Source organism: Crocuta crocuta, unplaced genomic scaffold (genome assembly GCF_008692635.1).
Source record: "Crocuta crocuta isolate KB4526 unplaced genomic scaffold, BGI_CrCroc_1.0 scaffold416, whole genome shotgun sequence".
Taxonomy (NCBI): domain Eukaryota; kingdom Metazoa; phylum Chordata; class Mammalia; order Carnivora; family Hyaenidae; genus Crocuta; species Crocuta crocuta.
Window position 1 is genome coordinate 118192 of NW_027532168.1, and position 21593 is coordinate 139784.

Sequence of the window (21593 nt, forward strand, 5' to 3'; positions counted from 1 at the left end):
CCCAAAGGAGGAGAAAATTTTATTTCTGGATTGAATTTTTCTGAAAAATCTATTTTCTTGCCTAAATGCTCTGGCTAGGACTTGGAGTAGTGTATCCATTAGAAGTGGCAAGAATGGGCATCCTTGCTGTGTTCCTGATCTTAGAAGAAAAGTCTCCTTTTTTTTTTTTTTTTTTTAAATGTTGAGAGTGATGTTTACTGTGAGCTTACCATATATGGCCTTTATAATATTGAGGTATATTTCTTTTATATCTATTTTGTTAAGAGGGTTTTTAAAAATTCCTATATACTTAGCATACAGTGTTATTTTAGTTTCTGTTACACAATACAGCGATTCAACATTTCCATATATTACTCTGTGCTCATCTGAGTAAGTGTACTCTTACTTCCCTTCACCCATTCCACCCATCCCCCCTGGAACCTCTCCTCTGGTAAACATTTGTTGGTTCTCTATAGCTAAAAGTCTGTTTTCGGTTTGTCTCTCTTTTTCCCTTTGTTCACTGGTTTTTCATGTTGTTCATTTGTTTCTTAAATTCCACATGAGTAAAATCATGTTATTTGTCTTTCTCTGACTTCCTTTACTTAGCATTATACTCTGCACCTCCATCCATGTTGTAGCAAATGGCAAAACTTCATTCTATTTTATGACTGCATAATATTTCATTGTGTATATATACCACTTCTTTATCCATTCATCCATCGACGGATACTTGAACTGCTTCCATAATTGGGTTATTGCAAATAATGCTGCAATAAACAGAAGGGTGCATATATCCTTTTGAATTAGCATTTTTGTAGTCTTTGGGTAAACATCCATTAGTGTGATTACTAGGCCATATGGTTGTTGTATTTTTAATTTTTTAAGGATCCTCATACTGCTTTCCATGGTGGCTGCACCAGTGTGCATTGCCAGCAATAGTGCACAAGAGTTCTTTGTTCTCCACATCCTCACCAACACTTGCAGTTTCTTGTGTTTTTATTTTAGCCATTCTAAGAGGTATGAGGTGATATCTCATTGTAGTTTCTTTTTCCATTTCCCTGATGATGAGTTATATTGAGCATCTTTTCATGTGTTTGTTGGCTATCTGGAGGACTTTGGAGAAATATCCATTCATGTCTTCTGCCCATTCTTAATCGGAATTTTTGTTTTGGGTGTTATAGAAGTTCCAGATTTCAAGTTCTGCTACAAAGCCATAGTAATCAAAATAGTATGGCACTGAAACAAAAAAGACACATTGTTCGATGGAACAGGATAGAAATCCTAGAAACAAATCCATGATTATATGATCAATTAATCTTTGACAAAAATGGCAAGAATATGCAATGGAAAAAACATTCTCTTCAGCAAATGGTGTTGGGAAAACTGGACATCTACATGCAAAAGAGTGAAATGACTACTTTCTTACACGATACAAAAATAGACTCAAAATGGATTAAGGAGCTAAATATGAGACCCAAAAATTATAAAAATCCTAGAAGAGGGCACAATTAGTAAATTCTCCAATATCAGCTGGAACATTTTTCTGGATTTGTCTCCTGAGGCAAAGGGTAACAAACTCAAAAATATATTACTGGGGCTACATCAAATAAAAAACTTCTGTACAGCAAAGGAAACAATCAACTAAACTAAAAGATAACTTACCAGATGTGAGAATATGCAAATGACATGTTCAATAAAGAGTTAATACCCAAAATACATAAAGAACTTAACACACAAAAAAGCAAATAATTGGCCTGAGTGTTTTTATCATGAAGAGATGTTGAGTTTTGCAAATACTTTTCTACATCTATTGAGATAGTTGTGATTTTTTTCTTCATTCTGCTAATATACTGTATCACATTAATTAATATCATATGCTGAGCCATTGTTGGGCTAAACCCCAAGTAGTCATGGTATATGATTCTCTAATGTGCTGTCGAATTTGGTTTGCTAGTATTAAAGATATTTGCATCTATACTTACCAGATATATTGCCACAGATGAATGAATGAACCAATGAACAAATAAATAATTTCAGGGAGGGTCAGAGAGAGAGGGAGTCACAGACTGAAACAGGCTCCAGGCTCCGAGCTGGCAGTCAGCACAGAGCCCGACGCGGGGCTCGAACCCACGAACCGCGAGATCATGACCTAAGCGAAAGTCGGACGCTTAACCGACTAAGCCACCCAGGCACCCCAATAATTTCCCTTATAGTCTCTTTCTCTGGCTTTGGTATGAGGTTAATGTTGACCTCATAAAAGGAGTTTGGGCGTATCTTCATTTTCAATTTTTTTCAAGAGTTAGAATATAATTACTTTAATATTTCAAATGTTTGGTAGAATTTACCATTTCAGCCATGTGTTTCTGGGTTTTTATTTGTTAGGAAGCTTGTGATTACTCTTTCAATCTCTATATCAGTTATCTGTTCAGACATTCTATCCTTTCATGATTTCACTATTGTGGGCTATATGTATCTGATAATGTATCATTTCTTCTAAGTTATCTAGTTTATCAGGGTAAAATTATCCATAGTCCTCTCTTATGATTTTTTTAAATTTATGTGGCATTTGCTATAATTTCTCTTATTTCTGATTTTATTTATTTGAGTCCTTCTTAGTCTAGCTTAAGGATGTGTCAATTTGTTTACCTTTTCAGTTAACAACTTAGTTTCTTTGATTTTTATTGTTTTTTTCTAAATCATTATTTCTGCTCTAACCTTTGTTATTTCTTTCCTTCTGAAAATTTTGGGCTTCAATTTGTACTTTTTCTAGCTTCAAAAGGTATAAAATCGGGTGACCTGAGATATTTCTTTTCAAAAAATGTTTTTTTGCTATTGTCTTTTCTCTCGATACTGCTTTTGCAACATTCCATGTTTGGGTATGTTTTGTTTTCCTTTTCAGTTGTTTTTAGATATTTTCTAATATCCCTTTTGATTCTTCTTTTAGCCATCGTTTGTTCAAATGTGTTAATTTCCATATATTTGTAATAGTTTTCCAGATTGCTTCCTTTGGTTTCTAGTTTCATTTCACTGTGGTTAAGAAAAGATAATTGGTATGACTCCAACTTTCTTAAATTTGTTAAGACTTGTTTTAGAACCTAATGTGTTATAAGTAAAATATTGCATGTACACTTGAGAAAAAAGTATATTCTGCTTCCATTGAATAGAATTTTCTGTATTCGTCTGATAGGTCTATTAGATCTACAGTGCTATTCAACTCCACTGTTACTTTATTGGTTTTCTGTATGGATAATCTATCCCTTATGGAAAGTGAGGTATTGAAGCCATTGTTTCATTTCTATTTCTCCTTTCATATCAAAATTTTTAATGATTTACATTCTTTGATATTGGGATATATATATATGGATATATATAAATATATAATATATATAAATTATATAAATATATATATTGGACATATATATATTTATAATTGTAATATGTTCCTGATGAATTGATCCTTTTATCATTATATGATGACCTTTTTCGTCTTTTGTGACAGTTTTTGACTTAAATCTATTTTGTCCAATAAAGATAAAGTCACCTCTGTTACCTTTTGGTTACCTTTGCATTTGATATCTTTTCCCATCACTTCAGCCTGTGTGTTTCTTGAAGTCTAATGGGAATTACTTGTATTAAACAGAGTTTGATCTTATTTTTTATCCATTCAAATCACCCTGTCTTTTGGGAAGTTTAATTCATTTAGTTTAAGGTAATTATTATTAGGTAAGAACTTACTATTGAAATCTTGTTGTTTCCTACCTGTCTTGTAGTTATTTGTTCCCTTTTTTATTCTTCCTACTCTTTTTTGTGTTTTAATGAGTTTTTTGATGTGCTTTGATTGCTTTCTGTGTGGGCATGCGTGTGTGTGTGTGCGTGTGCACACGCGTGTAACTCATATAGATATTTTCTAGTGGATACAATAAGGCTTATATAAAACATCTTCTTTTTTTTTTTTTTTAAAATATGGAACGCTTCACGAATTTGCGTGTCATCCTTGCGCAGGGGCCATGCTAATCTTCTCTGTATCGTTCCAAAATATATAAAACATCTTCTAACAATCTATTTTAAGCTAGCAACCCTTCAATCAGATACAAAAACCACACTATTATTCTCCCCTGTTATCATTTTGTTATTGATGTTATGATTTACATCTTTATATACTGTATATCCATTAACAGATTTTGTACTTATGGTTATTCATAATATTTTTGTCATTTACCTTTTATACTAGGATTAAAAGTGATTTATAAACCACTAGTACAGCATAGCATTATTCTTTATTCATCTGTATATTTACATTTACCAGTGAGTTTTATACTTTAATATGTTTTCGTGCTGCTATTTAGTATGCTTTCGTTTCAACTTGAAGAACTCTCAAGAATTTCCTGTAAAGCAGGTTTAGTGATGATAAATTTCCTCAGCTCTTGTTGGGGAAATTTTTTATATCTTTTTTATATTTGAAGGTTAGCTGCATATAGTTTTCTAGGTTGGCAGTTCTTTTCTTTCAGTACTTTGAATATATCCTGATGCTTCCTGCTGACCTACACAATTTGTTGATAAAGTAACTGATAGCTTCATGATAGGAGTTTACTTGTATACTAGGAGTTGTTTTTCTCTTGATGTTTTCAAAATTCTCTCTTTGCCCTTGACTTATAAAAATTTGATTACAATGTACCTCAGTGTAGACTTCTTTAGGTGCTTGTTATTCGGAATCCCTTGAGCTTAAAGGGTCTGGATCTTCCTTTCCCTCTCCAAGTTTGGGAAGTTTTCAGCCACTATTTCTCTAAGTATTTTTTGTACCCTTTTATCTCTCTCTCTCTCTCTCTCTCCCTCTCTCTTCTTTTTCCCATATTTTCATGCTGCATGTAATAGTTCATTTGATGGTGCTCTATAAGCCCCTTATGCTTTCTTTACTCTTGTTATTTTTTTCATTGGTTTCCTTTTCATCTTGTTCCTCTGACTAGTAAATTTCAATATCCTTACTTCAAGGTTTTTTTCTTCATTATTCTGCTTGATCAAGTCTGCTACTGAAGTCTTCAACTGAATTTTTTTAGTTTAGTTATCGCATTCTTCAACTCCAGGATTTCTGTTGGTTCTTTCTATAATTTCTATCTTCTTGTTTTATAGTTTTTTTCTCATTTTGTTCATGTATTGCCCTCATAATTTCATTTAATTGTCTATGTTCTCTTGTACTCACTGAGCTACTTCGAGATGATTATTACGCTTTTTTTTTTTAATCAGGAAATTCATACATGTCTATTTATGTAGGGTTAGGTCCTTGGAGATATTTTTTTTCCTTTGACTTTTATCATGTTTCCATGATTCCTCATGTCCCTTGTAGCTTTATTTTGGTATCTACACATTTGAAGAAACAGTCACCTCCGCCAGTCTTTATGAATTGGCTTTGACAGAGAAAGACCTTCACCATTTGTCTCAACCAGTGATTCTGAAAGTTTCTCAAACAGCAAAACACCCACTCTTTTTCTTTTGTTCCCTGATGTTCCTACGAAACTATGTAGATTCCACTACTGTGAATGATGTGAGATGAATAAAGAATAATGCTATGCTGTACTAGTGGTTTATAAATCACTTTTAATCCTAGTATAAAAGGTAAATGACAAAAATATTATGAATAACCATAAGTACAAAATCTGTTAATGGATATACACACTCACTCATGTGAGATGAGACAGAAAACCAGTCACTGAGGGAGTGTATCAAAAGGCCAGGTACACTGGATGTATGTTTGACTTTTACCTCCCAACCCTGCCTTCTCTGTGAGAAATTAGAGGTTTAGGAGATCTCTCTCACTACTGAGCTGGGCCAGCTTGAAGCAGGGGCTGAGGTGGGGAAATGAAATTGTGCTTCTTAACTATTTCGATGTGACTGTTCTTAATTTGGTGTTTATCTGGGGTTTGCAACTTCTTACAGGATTCCTGATACCCCCAGAAGATATTTTGATCCGGACCTCAATGTTAAACTAGTAATTTTGTGAGGGAACAAAGTCTGGGACTTCCTACTCTGCCATCATGATGATATCACTCTCCACAACTGACATTACTATAATGTAAATTTTCAATGAGAAAAATCTTAATTTTGATATAAGAAGCATGAAAAAAGAAAAGAAAAATAGGTTAGAACTATTTTTAAAAGTAAACTCTACACTCAGTGTGTGTCTCAAACTTATGACCCAGGATTAAGTCATGTGCTGTACCAACTGAGTCACCAGGTACCCCCTAAACTAGCACTATGATAGGAAACCCTGAACTAACTAACAGTTTTCTGACTAAATTCGATATTTTGCTAGATAGTAAATTGCCACTGAGAAATTTTTTTGCAACTATAGTCAAGCCCAACCCATTTTTTGTTACTTTTAGTGTACAATATATTAGCTCATTTTTTATTAGAAGTAATTTATGGCAAATGGTATTTTTAGTAATTTCAAATATAGAGTAAATAATGTGAATTTAGTGCTGTAATATTAAATGTTTGTGTATGTAAAAAAAATCATTATTAAATTACTAAATATTTTTAAATTAGTTTGTGTTATTCTGTTTCCAGAAAACTTGTCTCAGCTCTATTAGATCCTAAGAGGTTGCCATTGAAGGCCTTGATTTGACCAAATTTGCAACTAACTAAATTTTCAAACACATGAACCCACACTGGACATGCACACTCAACAATACAAGTAATAATACGGTAAGCCAAACAAATGTTATTTAATATCATATATTTTATTTATTTTATTCTTGGAAGAGTTCCACTTTTTTTGAAATGAAGTGCATTATCAATCATTTCTGATTTTTTATTAAACGAATCAACTATTTATTTTCAACTTATTTAATTACCATGACAGGTACCATGAAAAATATTAATTAAAAAACATACTACCCAACTATAAAATTACATTCCAGTAGATTTTCTCATTTACTTTTTTATCACAGTGTGAAAATGGAGCTAATTGCTTAAAGCAACATAATATAAACTAAAGGATAAAATTGTAGTAAATAGCAAAAACCTAAGCAACTGATGTTTTCATTATCAGTCAGGGCTCAGTCAAGAAAGCCGAACATTTTGAGTGTTATGGATTATTTTTATTTATTAAAAGAAATAATTGTGGGAGGTGATAGAGGAGTTGAAGTTCTTGAGGGAGAGAAGGAAAGTCAGAGGAGGAGACCATAAACAAGAAGCAGACAAACAAGTCAGAACCATACATATCAAGTAGCAAAATTGGGGAAAGGAGAATGCAAGCTCAGGGAGAGGTCAATGGAAGCCTAAAGACTCTTGACAAGGCACAATGTCTGTGGGTCCCTATTCAAGCATCTCTTCAAGGAGATGGGACTACTACTATTGGTTAACAGAGCCAATAACTGGGAATATAGCTAGATACATTGACAAGAGCAAGGACAAGGTGAAACGCTGAGAAGTTCTACAAGTCCCCTTCAGTATATCTGGCCCTGAGGAGCTTCAGAAGTAATGACTGCTACTTCATTTCTGCCCTTCAGAATCTCACAAAAAAATGCTTCTTCTGGTCAACTCTAACTCCGAAAGACAGAGGAAAGGATGGAGCACCTGGGTGGCTCAGTCGGTTAAGTGTCTGACTTCAGCTCAGGATTCGAGTCCCGTGTCTGGCTCTGTGCTGACGGCTAGCTCAGAGCCTAGAGCTTGTTTTAGATTCTGTACCTCCCTCTCTCTCTGACCCTTCCCTGCTCACACTGTCTCTCTCTTCCTCTCAGAAATAAATTAAGCAGTTAAAAAAAGATAGAGGAAAGGAGAATCTGGGGAAAGTAGTGCAAAGATTTTCCAGCATTAAAATTCGGCCTAGTGTCATTTTTAAGTAAATGAATTGATAGTTAATAAATCTATTAGCGACCCTATTTAAAGTATGAGTTATAAGTAACTTCAGATATGAAGTTAAGAAATGTCAGGGCAGAATTATCTACTCCAGAATCATCCATTGTCTTTACAACACATTTTTGTTGATTTTCTCATTTTCTCATCCCTAAATATAGAAACCTACCAAAATATTGGGCTTATGCAAAGTTTGAAAGATTACCAAAATACACATTTTTAAATTTTTATCTTTATAGTTTATTATATCACTTCTCTTTGTTAACAGTTGTTAAGTAGAACCACGGGGTGTTAGTTGATGAGCAGTAGTTCAACAAAAGACCACAAGGAGAAGTAAAGTAGATTATTATTCACAACTCCTGGAGGAGGTACATGGCATGCCTCCTTGAGGGGCCATGTAGGGAAGTCAAGGCAGGGTGCAGGTAGAGAGCACAGCAAGACCTGGGCCATGTGCCTCATAGGGTCTATTTGGGGTTCCTAGTTAAGACTGGATTGGTCAATTCAAACCAAAGAGAACAGAATTCATGAAGTTTTGTGGGGGGTCTTATCTGAGGGGTGCACAACGGAGAGGCTCTGGGAGGTGGGGTAGGCTATCACAAGGGCCATTGGAGAGTCACATCAGAAACTTACATTCATTTGTGATTTGGAAGTTATCTAGGGCAGGCATTCACGGGAGGGACTGTGGTCAGTTCAAGGCCACTTGGCCATACAAAATAGCTGTGGAGGCAGCAATATTATGGAATAGTTTAGCTAAACTCTGAACAATTCATTCCGTGTTACTTTGGCATCAGAAATAAAATCACTTGCGTAGCAAATATACTAAAGGCCTTAGATATTGTTTTCTGAAGCTATTGTAAAACACATTTAAAGCAAAAATCATGAGGCTTAGGATGAATAAGCCTGCTACTGTTTGAAATCCCATTCTTAGCCATTGCTCCCAGGTGAGTGGTTAGAACCATGAGGACAAATCAGGGACCTCAGAGTATGAGAATTTGTTGAAAAATTTTAGCTATTCTCTATGAGCTATGCACTTTAAAAGACCACTTCTGAGGTTAGCCTGTAGCTGTCCTGAGTTGTTAGTGTACATGTAGCAAGAGGTGCCCTGTACAGAACAGATTCCGTCCTGTTTAGCCACTAGGAATCTGATGTCAGTCATTTATCTGTCACCATTTGATTTGTGCAGTGAGTCATGCAGTGCTGCATCAGACTCAGAGTATGGTGTAGTGTCTTTCTGTGATTGGTAAGAGAGGTGGATAATCATTGGATTTCAAGTTTCAGTTCCTAATTTTCTATTATCTCCCATGGATTTGACCATGACAAACCTTACTGGAAAGATCTGTGGTGGGTGTGCCCAGTGACCAGACTCTAGTAGGCAGATGCTTCCCTCTCCAGGGTGTCTCAACCTCACTGGGATCAGAGCCAGCCTCCACTAACACAATGGCAGCAAGATCATTGGGGATGGCTCTGAGATGGTGAGAGCAGAGACCCACATTTGGCAGGTTGGTACACGTGGTGCTGAGCATCAACCAGGGTGCTTCCATGGGTGTTTGGCAATTAGGGAGGAGCTTGTTAACCTCCTTGGGAATTTTGAGTGGTGCAGGTGCCAGATGCTCAGTCCATTTGTAGTGGGCCATTAGATCTTATTTCACCCCATGATGTCACAAAGGGTGGGGAATGAAGTGCAACAGCAGCAAGGTATGCAGTGACAGAGGGAATGCAGGTTCCAGAGGCGTTTGCCTTTGGGAGGGGCCATGTCCTTCCAAGTGAGGATGCCCCAACCATATTGATCAGGACTCAGTCCCGGTGCTACCCACAGCACAGGAGTCAGGGGAGGGGAGTCTCCATCTTCTTCTAAGGGCACTGCCTGACACCTTTATTTGGTAGCTCATAATTTGAGTGGGGATTGTGAATCACATATCCTGGCTGTTGACTAAGGCCCTTAATTAACACAAGAGGATCTTGCAAATAAATATCTTAGCAAATTCTCCTAATACTGGGCAGCTGGGCCTGTGCTTAGTCTCTTGGAAAACACATCCGAAGTCTAATACTTGCTGGGGGAATTTACCCCTGGAATCTACAGCCCTTCTAATAAGCTCCAATAAGCAGTGCTCTAAGTTTGGGAGGACTCTGGTTGCTTGTTTTTTGTTTTTTTCTTTTGCTTTGTTTTGTTTTTTTGCACTTGAAGATGGGAAGCTCTACAGCACCCTTCATAGGCAGTATGCAGTAGTACAAAGCAGTGCAGCAGACAGCAGCAGGCAGTTGACCCCTACCAGATAGAATTACCCACCTGAGAGAGACCATGAATAAGCCATTTGCAGCTAAAAGGCATGATTTGCAAATATGATTCTTTCAATCCTGTTGGTGACACCAATTATTTTGACTTTGTTAAATTAACATTTGTGAAGTAGATCTTTGGGTGTGGGATGCTGAGCTGTGGTTCTACAAAAGACCACAAAGGAATGGAAACAGAAGTTTATTACTCACAAGTCCAGGAGGAGATACAGGGCATGCTTTGAGGGGTCACATGGGGAGGTCTAGGGAGAATTCAGGTAGAAAGCACAGCAGAAACTGGGGTACATGCTTTTATTAGAGTACTCAGGGAGAGTGCTTTGAGATTTCCAGGCTAAGGCAAACTGGTCAATTCAAAAAGCATGGGGTTTCAGTAAGCTCCTCCACAGTCTTATCTAAGGGGTATGTAAGGGGGCCTAGGAGGTGGGGAGAATGTTTACTACAAAGGCCATTGTGGGGGGGTTCATATCAGGAACTTACATTTATTTGTGACTCTGGGCTATTTAAGTAGGGCATACATGCTTGCATGAGGGACTGGTGTCAGTTCAAGTCCCCCATAGGCCACTTGACTACACAAAATGGATGCTGTGGCCAAAATACCATGGAGTAGCTTAGTTAACTTCTCAAGATATATGTAAAAGCATGAGCTTAACATAACCACGTTATAGAAACTTTGGAAAATAATCCAAATCTGCATACTCCAAATATTTGAAGCCAATATGTGTTTTTTTATTTTTTTACTTTTTAAATATGCATTTTACATAATTATAGCAGTAGTAGCCTATGTATTTTGTGTTTTTAACTCTAATGTGTACGTAAAATTCTCAATCATTTAATGACTTCTCGGTTCTCTTCTCACTCCCCAACTGATCTCATCTAGCCTCATGTCATTTAACATATCTACATTAAATACTATATACAACTGTGATTTCTCTTATGACCATTACACTTTTATACATAAATACCTATTTGACATCTTAATTTGGATATCTGATAAGCATCTCAGTGTGAGCATGTCTAAAAACAAATCTCTTGTTCTTGCCCTAACCCAGAACCTGATCATACTATTCCCCACCCCACATTTAAATAACCAATTTAACCACTTGACCAGGCAAAAATCTATTTATCCACAAATGCTCTATTTTTTTTTGGCAGCCCATATCCAGTACATCAGCAAGGCTCATTGTCTCTGTTAACATACATCCTATATGAAGCCATCTGTATTGCTGCCATCATTTTAGCTAAATATGACAAAGCCTCCTAAAAGAGTTCCTTGCTTCCACTTCTCCTCTCATATAGGTAGTATGCCACATTGTAGCATTTAAAAATATTAATGAGGGGCACCTGGATGGCTCAGTCTGTTGGGCATCCGACTTCGGCTCAGATCATAATCTCATGGTTCATGAGTTCGAGCCCAACGTTGCTCTGTGCTGACAGCTCAGAGCCAGGAGCCTGCTTCAGATTCTGTGTCTCCCTCTCTCTTTGTCCCTCCCCTGCTCCCTCTTTTTTTTTCTCTCTTTCTATCTGTCTCAAAAATAAATAAAAAACATCTAAAAAAATTTTTAATGCTGAGATTATGCCCTCCTTCCTGCTCAAAAGAATCCAAAATATCCCCAGAAAAGAAGCCAAACACTGTTCCATAATCCATAGATCCAGATATCACTTGATGTCCTTTCCTATATATTTTACCTTATCCATTGTACTCTGCCTTTTTCACTCTGGTTAACATACTGGCCACTGAAGAGAGACCTTACTGTTTCATATCTCCAAAACATTCTCCCAATGACTGTGCCTCTTAATTCATTTAGGCTTCTGCTCAAATTCATCCACTCTTATTGACCTCTTCTGAATATTTTATCTAAAAAAAAATCCTTTCCCTTGCATCTTTACCATGACTTTAGTGCCCTTCTCTATTTTGTTTCTGTACACTTAACCACCACCCTGCATTATACTTACTTCTCTATTTATTTGCTTATTGGCTGACCCTCAGTGAGCATGTGTGTCTCGATGGTGGGTTTTCCTACCTTGTTCATTGTGATATCCCCAGGATTTGAACAATCTTTGTAATATAGAAGGTACTCAATGTATATTTAATTAACGAATACATGCAGACATCATGTATAGCAGGGTTGCCCAGTAATGTTTTATAAATAATGTAGTTTTAGAAAGGCATATGCCATATTTAAAGAACCTTTTATTCAGGCAAAAGTTACATATGAAAATTAGAATAATTTAGTGACATTTGTGATTTCAGTGTGACAGAATAAGCATTATTGCACTTTTCCCTTTGAATCTCTGAAAATGTACCATATTAAGCAGAATATTCCATGTTTATTTTCACCAGGAAAATAATATAATTCTTACCAAAACAACAGGATATCAAAAATTTGAATAAATTCTCCCCAGCAACCAGATTCCTGTGAAGTCTGTTTAACTGAAATTGATGCCAAAAGATATTTCAGAAGGAGTTATGACTACCTGAAGCAAACACCTGCTGAGTGATCTCAGTAGCTTACATCCTATATAATATTTTGTTTTCTTAAATCAACAACAAAAATATTTTGCATACAGCTTAACCAGTTTTAGTCCATTTTCAAGATAAAATTGTAGATGGTTTATATCTTTGTTATGCATATTGGTGATTTCTTTCAAATTACATACCTCTAGCCATTCTTGGGTCGCAAAATGATGAAAGTCATAAAAAGAAAAAAGTCACAAAAAGTCACAAAAGGAAGTACGTGAAGAGAAAATCTGAAGACAAATTCTTTTTCTCTTAATTTTTCTTTTCATTAGCCTATCTTTCTATAGTTAGTTTTATTTCTATGGAATTTATATTTACTTAATATTCTTGCCATGTTTATAGAACTAAGGACTGGATTCTTTTTTAAGTGTGAATTGTTATCGTGTCCCAGAGGAAGCAGAAGCTACGGCTATCAGTTTAGAATCAGAAGTAACATCAAAAAATGGACAAAGTTAGCCCTGGCATAAATAGAAGACGAAAGTACATTACATTTTAGTGGGCTCCATTAAAGCAAAAATATAGGCAAAGCATTGAGCATACGCTAAGACAAGCAATTAAATATTATAACTGAGTAGTTCATTGGGTACTGGACAATATATGGGGCATGTACAGAAATCTAAAATGGATAGAAAGGCTTAGCCACTTTTAGAGTGTTTAAATTGCCTTGCTTCCAAGTTTAATGGTTTTCTAGCAGGCAAAAAGATTAAGTAGGGACAAGAAAAGAGGTAGATCATGAAGAAAAATATTAGTGGAAGCCAGAATAAGGGTGACTAAAGCTAAGTGGTATGTTAGGGCAAATAGTGATGAATTCAAAGAGAAGTAATTATGTATCCTAAATTTTAAGGAGAATCTTGGTATGGTTTTAAATGATCAAAAAACTGCAAATTGTATTTGTTATAATCTGACAAAATTATAACCCCAATGTTCATTGAGTTACAATATTTTTAATATATTATTTAAAACTAAAAACAGGGGTACCTGGGTGTCTCAGTCAGTAAGCGCCCATCTTTGGCTCAGGTCATGATCTCACGGTTCGTGGGTTTAAGCCCCGTGTCGGGCTCTGTGCTGACAGCTAGCTCAGAGTCTGGAGCCTGTTTTAGATTCTATATCTTCCTCTCTCTCTGACCCTCCCCTGCTCACGCTGTCTCTCACTCTGATAAATAAATAAAAAACATTTAAAAACAAAAACAAGATATTGGGCTATATGTGCCATACTTGTTTTGTAACTAGCTTGGAGGAATACTAACTGAACCATCAATGGGACACACTAAGATTTAAAGTACTTAGTTCCTATATTTCATTTGAATTATTAAAGCTATCATTGAAATGGAAATTAACAAAATACAGACATATGGTATAGATTTGTAAATCATTTAGGTCAGTTAATTTCACATTCTACTTCTCTCTCTCTCTCTCTCTTTTTAATTTATTTACTTTTTGAGATACAGAGAGAGACCTAGTATGAGTGGGGAAGAGGCAGAGAGATTGGGACACAGAATCTGAAGCAGGTTTCAGGCTCTGAGCTGTCAGCACAGAGTCCATTGTGGGGCTTGAACGCAAACTGCAAGATCAGGACCTGAGCCAAGGTCAGATGCCTAACCAACTGACTGAGCCACCCAGATGCCCCTCTATTTCTCTTTCTTACTCTGATGAGTAGTGAGTTGCTGCATAAATGTAAGGTTTGTTTTGTTCAGTACCATTCAAAAAATATACTTGAATGGCTATAGTCATTTAAGTTATTTTAGAGTATGTATGCATTTTTTATAGCAAAATTGATTTGTGGAATATATAAGTATTCTTAAAAATATCTTATTGTGCATTATTTTGGTTATTGTAGAGCTCCAATCTTCAAGTAGAATATCAACTCAGATTTTACCATATACATTTTGGCACTTCCCACACTTTGTTTTCTATCTTGACTAATAAGATAATTATTATGTTAATGCTGAAGTCCTTAAAGTAAAACCATATGTATTAGTTTTCTAATACTGTGTAACAAAATACTACAAATCTAGCTTAAACATCATTTGAATGCCGATATTCATAGCAGTATTATTCACAATAGCTAGGAAGTAGAAGCAACCTGTGTTCATAAGGAAACAGATAAGCAAAATTTGGTATATATATACCATGGAATAATATTCAGTCTTTAAAAGTAAAATTGACACATGCTGTGGCATGGATGAACCTTGAGAAAATTATGCCAAGTGAAATAAGTCACAAAAAGACAAATACTGTAGGATTCCACTTACATGAGATATCCAGAGTAGTCAAATTCATCAAAATATAAATGAATGGTAGTTGCTAGGGGCTAGGGGGAGGCAGGAAAATAGGGAGCTACTATTTAACTAGTATAGAGTTTTAGTTTTACAAGATAAACAAGTTCGTGATCAGTTGCACAACTTAACATTATTAAATTTAATATGCATATTTAATATTATTGAAACATATACTTGAAAGTAGTTAAGATGGTAGGGGCACCTGGGTGGTTCAGTCAGTTAAGCATCCGATCTTGATTTCAGCTCAGGTCATGATCTCGTAGTTTTGTGGGTTCAAGCACTGTGTTGAGCTCCAGGCCAACAACACTGCTTGAGGTCTTCTCTGCCCCTCTCTGTTTCTGCCCCTCCCCAGCACACATGCGTGCTCTCTCTCTCTCTCTCCAAATAAATAAACTAAAAAAAGTAGTTAAGATGGTAAATTTTGTATTTACTGCCATATTAAAAAATAATCTGAGGGGTGCCTGGGTGGCTCAGTCGGTTGTGTCTGGCTTCGGTTCAGGTCATGATCTCACGGTTTGTGCATTCGAGCCCCCAGTCGGGCTCTGTGGTGACAGCCAGCTCAGAGCCTGGAGCCCGTTTTAGATTCTGTATCTCCCTCTCTCTCTGACCTTCCCCTGCTCACGCTCTCTCTCCCAGAAATAAATAAAATCATTAAAAAAAATAATTTGAAGAATAAATCACATTCTTCCCTTTTGATAAGCCACTAGCTTTCAGTAAGGGTGGAACAACTCATTATGCTTAATAATCTTTCACTTTACTCTCTTATTGCTCCCATATAAATGGCATTTAAGAACAGGAGAAATAAAAATAGGAAGGCATATATAGAGTAATGTATTCAATCTCATGCAACTTGTATGGTATGTCATATGACACCAAAAGCTAGAAATCTAAAATATCTAAAAAGAAATCTAAAAACCAATAGTCATTTATTTTTTTTAAATTTTTTAAAATGTGTTTTATTTATTTCTGAGAGATAGAGAGAGAGGAAGATACAGAATCTGAAGCAGTCTCCAGGCTCTGCGCTAGCTTTCAGCGCAGAGCCCGACACTGGGCTTGAACCTACGAACCGTGAGATCGTGACCTGAGCCAGAGTCAGACGCTCAACCGACTGAGCCATAGAGGCGCCCCAAAACCAATAGTCATTTAAAGGAATATTTAACCTTACTATTATGAGAGAAATTCAAAGTGAAATGAAATAAATGTTTCACCCATATTAGCAAAAATTAAAAGATTGCTAACTTCAAATGTTGGTGAAGGTATATGAGGAGACAACACTGGCTACTAATGGAAATGTAAACCAGTGAATTATTTTGTAAGGCAATTTGGCAGTTATCTGTTACCATTTTCGCTGGGCATATACTTTTATCCATCAATTTTACTTCAATTCTATCCAAAAGAAATGATGTTATATATGCCCTAAATCATCTTTATGATGCTATTCATTGCCAAAATGTTTATAATAAGAAAAGTTGGAATAAAGTGGAAGTTCATCAACTGGGAGGTAGGGTGGGGTTTAGAGAAGATGTGTGGAAATGAAGTAGATCTCCATGTAACAACCTAGAGAGAACTCTATGACACTTAGGTGAAAAATGAAGTAGCTTTTGGCTTGATCCACTTTTTTCAATGTACATATGATTACATAGATGTGTATATAAATTCATAGAACAGATGGACTTCAATCTGCTAACAGTGCTTTACCTTTCATGAAGGGAAGTAGGTGTTAATGTGATGATAAAGTAAGATTTTCAAACTTCTTTCCCTTTACTTTTCTATTGTTCATTATGGATATTAGTTTTCTACTATTTTATCTAGGTATTACTTTCATGAAAAATAAACCATAGTAATAAATAGTTAAATATTTTTAAAAATCATTCCTCAATTTTCTCAGTTCTTAGGTCAGAACTCAGGGCATGACCTATTGGATTCTCTGCTCAGAGCCTCACATGCTAAAATTTTTGACCTGAAGCTTACGGTCCTTTATCAAGCACCCGTAGTTGTGGGAGCATTCAGTTCTTTCCGGCTATAGGAATAAGGCCCCATTTCTTTGCTGGTTGTCAACCTAGAAGTCCTTGTAGACTCCAGGAGGCTGCCCACATTCCATCTCACAGCGTCCCTACAGGGAGTCACAACAAGGATGTTTACTTTCTCCTAGGCTATCTGGAGGGCATCCCTCTGACTTCTACCTCTGCAACAGGTCTGAGTGAACTTTACTATTCAAATGCTAACCTGTTTAGGTCAGGGTAACCCAAGATAATCTCCCTTTCTTAAAGCCAGCTGTGCCATTTGGCAAAAACTAATCACAGTGGTGAACTCTGCCATATTCCTAGTCCCAGGGATTATGCAATATCTGTACCTCAGGGTACAGAGATTTGGGGAGTCATGTTAGAACTCTTCCCATCAGCCATGTATTTGTGTCAGGTGCAAATTACCTTTTATATTTCATATCACATTGTGTTTTTTCATCTATATGGATTTGGGACCTATACCTGTTCTAGATCTTTCTCCGTTATATTTACTTGTATACCTTATAGCACCCATCCGAGAACCCTACATGTAGAAGTTGCTCAAAATTGGTAATTGGATACTAGCTGAGTGAATAGAACACATTAAATACCCAAAAAATGATTTTATGATTTAAAAGAATTACATATTATATATATTTTTCAGGCCAAGCATGTTTTAGTATGTAAATTGAGTAATGCCTTAAGAATAAAAAAATGTAACAGTTTGGTAAGTGACTTAGTTTGTATTAAAAAAAAAAGAAAGAAAAAATATTTCATACATCTTAAAAGCGTATTTTAAGCTATTTATAAGTTTTCAGCCACCATGCAAATAATCATTTAAACATGAACAAGAAAATCTTAATGTGGCAATGTACTAAGTATTTCTAAATGGATACTTTTCTGGAAAAAAAAAAGTATTCTCCAAATGAAAATCTATACTGTAATCAATGACCTGGAAAACAGGACAGAATAGACTCTAGAGTTTTAATTTCCTAAATTTTGCTGCAGTTGCAGGTATGTTGGCAGAAGTTAATGTTATTTTAGACCAAGGTTAAAAAGTTAAAAGGGGAAAGATTATATTGAACTACTACAGGGTTAAGCAAATTTGGCTACTTGTTGCTTTGTCAAGTGTATTTTTGGCAAGGAACATATAGAGATTCCAAATAAAAATAAGGAGCATAATACATATAGATATTAATAATCAATAGTCATCAAAATCAAGTGAATGCTTTGTGCTTTGGTGGTGAATATTGTGAGGAGGGTGCCTCCTATTATCCGGAGAGGAAAAGAAGAACTTCTTGCCTAAACTCATGAATCTCTGTTGCACTAGTTTTCTCTCTACACACACAGTGGCCAGCTGCTTGTGGTTTGAATATATACGGTAAATTCCAGACTTCTGAGGGAAAGGAGACGAATATACTAGGTGTGACAACATCTCATATCTATACTATTGGGAATTGTGATCAAGGACACAACCTGAAGAGTCAGTTTGGCTACAGAGACATTTGAAAAACTTTACCACTGACAAAAACTGTAAGTTTTAAATTATTTCCATTAAGTCTGAAAAATAACATATTCTTCAGGATAATGATCAGAACATTTCTACTATTAGCTTTTCCTAAACTGATACTGACCTCCTGCCACATGGCCTTTACACTGATAGTTCCTAAGCCTAGAACAGTCTTCTCACAGAAGACCACATTTGAGAAGACTTTGCTCAAACGTACACAAAACTATGTATAATTGGGTAATTCCGCTCATTCTACAGAGTGAGGAAACATATAGGACATGCTTCAATGGAATTACTATTAAACAATAAATTTAACTTCTTGTTTACATTTATAAAGATAAAGACAGGCAGAATATTCTGTTAAAACTATACCAAAAAAATATAGGCAAATTCCTAATTCCAGGCTTCTTGAATATACAAGATGCTCCTACAAAAGCATAAGTGTCAATAATGTTTTTTGAAATACAATTCTCAGAGTAGTAATAGTGTTGAATAGATGGTTAGAGGTATTTAAGACATTTTATCAACTTTCCTTACTGAAATTAGCTAAATCATTCTATAGGTGTCACTAGATCCCTTTCCTTCCCCAGGGTTCCTTTAGGAATCATTGACTTGGAAAATGACCCTCTTTAAAACGTTTTTCTTAGGTCTCATAATTTTGCCTGAAATGTCATTATTGTAACCAAACTTTATAAAATGTTATCTGAATAAATTATTTCAATGTTTGAACAAATATTAAATGTTAAAGTAAATGTAACAAATTCTAAAAGAATTGAGCATTGTAATTAAAAAATAATGAATCAATACAGATGTTTTTACCTTTTCATATGGAACATTTAAACATACCCTAAATACAGAATGTGTTAATAAGAAAGCCCTATGCACTACCACCTACTTCTACAAGTATCAACTCATGACCAATGTTATCCCTTGATTGTTTGAAGTAAATTCTAGATATCCTTATTATTTAATTGGCAGAAATTTAAAAGATAATAATAGCAAATATTTATGGATAAAAAAGTAAAAATAGGGAAAATTTTTCAATGATGTTTTCTACATGTAAGAGTATGTAATAATAAGTGCACTGAGTACTCAAGAAAAGTAACTCAATCACTGTTCAGATATCTATATCTTTAAATAAATTTTCTTTGCCAATAAAAACTCAGTATTATATACTTCTGTCTACAGCTATGTATCTATCTTCTGTACTTACACAATAGAAATAGATGGGACATTCTAAACCTTGTTTTTTTCACATTAAATGTTTCATATATCTTCTATTATATAACATTCCACTCCAACACTTAATGTTTTAAAAATATTATGACTTATTATCTGATTTTGTAAGTTGACTTCACGGTTCTGCTGGCCTTGCCTGATGTCTTTCACTCATCTGCATCCAGCTGCCAAGATACAGCTGGAGTCAGCCAACTTATAGGTAAAAGCCCACAGAGTTGCTATTCTAACTATTCAATTCTTTTGCATGAAAACAGACCTAGGCAGTAAATAAACATATGAACATTATTGAGTTCCAATAAAACTTTATTTACAAATAAAGGTGGTGGGCCAGATTGGGTCCAATTGTTGTATTTTGCATATTCCTGCTCTTGAGCACTAATTATTCATTTAACAACCTTGTTTAAAATTTTACTATGAACTAGTCAGTACATAGGCTGGATTCACTTTTCCACCAATCTCAGTATCAGCATAGCTATTCTTTTTATGTCTTGTCTTTTATGTTGTAAAATATGACTTGAAGCTTACCTGAGGAATGGGTTGTATTTAGTTTAAAAATAAACTCGCTATAGTACACGGCATAACAGGGGTGCCACTTTACACACGTCTACAATAATGTCTTCCTTACATTATCATAAACTGACTTTATAATGAGCTGTGATTGAATGAAATATTTTTGTATCACTTAGATTAGACCTAGCAAATTTTTCCATTTTGTTAATATTTAGTATTTTAACATATTTCACTATAAGATTAAAATATTATGATCAGAGTTTTTAGGTTAGTTCATAAATGTTAATAGTTGCATATATATACACATGTCCTTATATATATATATAGTATATATGTCCATATATATATATACTATATATATATATATATATAGTGGGTGTGTATATGTATTTAGTATACTTAGAAATAGAAATTTGTCAATGTAAATTAAAGTTTTATCCCTTCTGCAAATATTTTGCTTGAAATAAAATTTTATTTTATTTGAAATCACTGTTGGAATGTAGATATACACTGTGATGATAATATTGAAATACTGATAAAGCCAATGCTTTTAGTGAAACTGCTGAAAGTAATTGTAATTCAATCAACAATTGATAAACTACCTAAATGGCCTAAAAGAACTGTAAGATATTGTATACTTATAAGAGCATATACAATAATGATTATTGACTATGAGGATGGGAGGGATTCCTCAAACTTTCTTTTTTTATTTTTTAAACTTTATTTTTGAGAGAGAGAGAGAGGGAGAGAGAGAGGGAGAGAAAGCAAGAGAGGGAGATATCCTAAACAGTCTCAGTGCTGTCAGCGCAGAGCCCAGCTCAAGGCTCAGTCTCACAAACCATGAGGTTGTGATCTGAGCCAAAATTAAGAGTCAGACACTTAACTGGCTAAGCCATCCAGGCACCTCCAAACATTCAATGAATGAATAATATTCAATGAATAAATACTTTTTATATTTTTGAACCATATGAGGTATTCCAGGATATTAAAACAAAAGTTGGAAACTGAGTCACCATATTTCATAAACTTGAAATGGCATATTTCCCACATTTTAGTATCTATTAAGAAAAATTACTTCAATTGATATTTATTTGCTTGCTTGCTTTAACAAATTCTCCTTGCCAGGCAATAATAATAGCATAGCTGTTACTCAATTATGTACAAATTTGGTCATAACGCTTTATATTATTGTAACTTCAATTGTGTGCATAGTACATAAAAAGTCTGACTTCTCAAAAGAAGGACCTTCACTAGTATAAGAGAACTTTGCAAACATGAAAGGGGAGAGATTTCCTTTATAATGTCGAAAGCAAAATTTTCTCCATAGCTCAGGGAATATGAAAGAGAAATGAAGCTGGTTAAAATTCATTTTGACTAGACATCCAAGAGAACTATTTAACCCAGCAAATGTT

General features: G+C 35.1%; 1 non-coding gene across 1 annotated transcript; it reads right to left on the reverse strand.

Moving 5' to 3' along the window:
- Nucleotides 1-3936: 3936 nt before the first annotated feature.
- Nucleotides 3937-4039, reverse strand: LOC144242029 (U6 spliceosomal RNA). The gene has a single exon (XR_013338278.1). It is a non-coding gene; the product is annotated as a U6 spliceosomal RNA (small nuclear RNA).
- Between the last annotated feature and the right edge of the window lie 17554 nt (nucleotides 4040-21593).